Source organism: Aegilops tauschii, chromosome 5 (assembly GCF_002575655.3).
Source record: "Aegilops tauschii subsp. strangulata cultivar AL8/78 chromosome 5, Aet v6.0, whole genome shotgun sequence".
In the NCBI taxonomy this organism is placed as follows: Eukaryota; Viridiplantae; Streptophyta; class Magnoliopsida; order Poales; family Poaceae; genus Aegilops; species Aegilops tauschii.
In genome coordinates, this window is record NC_053039.3 from 48,416,469 (window position 1) to 48,419,590 (window position 3,122).

Consider the following 3,122-nt stretch of genomic DNA (forward strand, 5'->3'; position numbering starts at 1 on the left):
CCCCGCCGTCGCCCTCTCTCTCTTTCTCTCCCTTTTCCTCTCCGTCGCCCACCGCCCCGCGGCCCCACCCCCTGTCGCCCCCCATCGCCCCGTCGCCCCACCCACCGCTGCCCCGTCGCCCCAACCACCCGCCGCTGCCCCGTCGCCCCACCGCCCCGCCCCCCGGAACAAGGTCGCGGAGCCCGCCCCGCCCCGCCCCGTCGCCGGAGCCAGGCCACGGCGGCCCTGCGGCGGCCCCTGCAGACGCCCCGCCGCCGGAGCGAGGCTGCTCCGCCGCCACCCTTCCCGCGGCGGCCCCTCCACCCGCCCCGCCGCCGGAGCCAGGCCGCGCCGCCGCCACCCTTCCCGCGGAGGCCCCTCCGCCCTCCCTCCGATCATCCTCCAAGGTGAGATTTTTTTACTGTCCATTGATGTAAATGGTGATGGTCATTGTGTTGCTGCTAAAAAAACTGTGGTTGGTTTGCTTGTTTTGGTATTTTTTTTGTTTGATAGACTGAGATTGGTGGTGTATGTATGGAATGTTTAGTGTTGCTGATTCATCAAATCAGACTTGCATGTAGCCCAAGACTAACAACTACAGTACTCTACTTAAAGAGGATGCAAGGCAATGGGCTTGTCTTTGATTATAAACATGAATGAATGAATCAATGTACTAACATTATTTCTTCGCCAAAGTTATGGAAACTACTAGCAATTTTATTTATTTTTGACATGGAACATCTTTATTCTTCCATTAACCTGAGTGCACCAAGTCTTGGACCATACGGCTTGGGGATCGAGTCCATGTTTCACCGAATCGAATGCTGGTACATCAGAGCATGTGCAACCTTAAAACAGAAAAATGTAAAACAAGAAAGGCATTTTTATCTCTTTAACATTATGGCCATCCATCTTAACTAGCAGCAGCAGCACTTGTAGTAGCAGTAGACACTAACTAGCCAATAATAATCACGACACCTATTATTGCATTCATCTTTCTTCTCTTCTCTAAAAAGGAAAAAAATAATAGCAGCAACAGCACAACACAATAACAAGAATGAAATGATTCAAGAAAGCTAAGCTTCCTTAAAAGTGTCAAACTAAAATGAGTGCATCATCACCACATCATCATGCTAAGTAGTAATCTCATCCCATCGGTGTTCATTCATGCTACACCTTGTTAGCTAGACATCAATCACTTAGAGAGTCATGCCAAACAAGCAAACCAACCACAGTTTTTTAGCACAACACAGTCGAGGGTCGCCGAGGGAAAAGAGGGTCGTCGAGTGGTCGAGGGGTCGAGGATCGAGGGGAAAAGGAGTCGAGGGTCTAGGGGTCGAGGACCGAGGTGTCGAGGGGTCGAGGGGAAAAGGGGAAAAGGGGTCGAGGGGAAAAGGGGTCAAGGGGTCGAGGGGAAAAGGGGAAAAGGAGTCGAGGGTCTAGGGGCTGAGGATCGAGGTGTCAAAGGGTCGAGGGGAAAAGGGGAAAAGGGGTCGAGGGTCGCCGCCCCGACCCCTGACCCCGACACCCCGACCCCGCCTCGACACCACGACCCCGACACCGCACCCCGACCCCAACATGGCACCCCTGACCGCGACACACTTAAATATTTTATTATGTTCATGATGATGATACACACTTAAATTTTTTTATTATGTTGTACTAATTTCGTTTACTCTTTGTCATTGCAGGTGTTGACAGATGGTGGGCGCGGGTCGAGAGCGCTCCGAGCCTCCTTCCTCGACGCATGCTGGGAGGGGTGTTGTTATTCCACCACAGCACCTTCGAAGAGCGCTGGTAGATGGCATGCACACACCGGCGGACGCTTCTTCTTCGGCCGGGAGAGGTCGGGGGAAGACGAAGAGGGGTGCAGCTAGAGGTGGACGTGGCGGCGGGAGAGGTAGGAGGGTTGCTGCGCCTTCCTCGCCGCCACCCCCAGCTGATTCTCCAGACCACCGGAGTGCTCCATCTCAGGTGGACCCGTCAGACTTGGACCCGTCTCGGACTCCGGTCCATGAGCCTCGGGCCGACGAGCCTTGGGTCGCCGAGCCTTCTTCCTTGGAGACTCGGGCCCCAGAGTCTTCGTCCCACGGGACTCCGGTCCCAGAGTCTTCGTCCCGCGTGACTCCGGAGACTAGTGGCCATGCTGATGGCGAGGACACCTGGTCTGACGATAGTTATAGCGAGGGCGAGCTGGTTGAGGGGGGCAAGAAGGTCTACCAGCATGGTGGTCATGCAGGCGACCCGCGATCAGAGGTCGTTGATTCATCCTAACAGGGAGAAGTAAGTGCATTTACTCTTTTTTAACCTTTGTCCTTCATGTTTCTTCAAATTAATATCTAATGTGTTGGCCTTGTCATACTGCAGGGGTTGGATACACCCGATGGTGTCCGCAGGCCCAACCAGGTCCTTGGTGTGCTTTGCCGGCACCACTTCCCGGGGTGGGTCACGTTGCCCGGTGAGGGTCAGGTTCCACAGCTAGCACTGAGCTGGATGTTGTACGTGGCTGCCATGGCCCCGTCGGAGGAGAGGGTCGACGGTGTCTTGTGCGAGACGGTGGCCGACATTGTGAGGCGGTGTTGGGGAACGTAGCAAAAATTCAAAATTTTCTACGCATCACCAAGATCAATCTATGGAGTAATCTAGCAACGAGGGGAAGGGGAGTGCATCTACATACCGTTGTAGATCGCGATGCGGAAGCGTTGCAAGAACGCGGATGAGGGAGTCGTACTCGTAGCGATTCAGATCGCGGTTGATTCCGATCTAGGCGCCGAACCACGGCGCCTTCGCGTTCAACACGCGTGCAGCCCGGTGACGTCTCCCACGCCTTGATCCAGCAAGGAGAGAGGGAGAGGTTGGGGAAGACTCCGTCCAGCAGCAGCACGACGGCGTGGTGGTGGTGGAGGAGCGTGGCAATCCCGCAGGGCTTCACCAAGCACCGCGGGAGAGGAGGAGGAAGAGGGATAGGGCTGCGCCATGAGGGAGGGGTTTTCTCATGTGCATGGCAGCCCCAAACCCCACTATATATAGGGGAAAGGGAGGGGCTGCGCCCCCATCTAGGGTTTCCCCCCCAAAGGGGTGCGGCCAGCCCTAGATGGGGCTTGGGGGGGGCGGCCAAGGGGGGGAGAGAGGGGGGCGCCCCA

At 56.1% G+C, this 3,122-nt stretch overlaps 1 long non-coding RNA gene across 1 annotated transcript; it reads left to right on the forward strand.

Moving 5' to 3' along the window:
* The first annotated feature begins 302 nt into the window (after nt 1-302).
* LOC123493849 (uncharacterized) lies at nt 303-2,632 on the forward strand. The gene is made up of 3 exons (XR_006663245.2): nt 303-386; nt 1,671-2,262; nt 2,347-2,632. It is a non-coding gene; the product is annotated as an uncharacterized lncRNA (long non-coding RNA).
* Nucleotides 2,633-3,122: the final 490 nt, after the last annotated feature.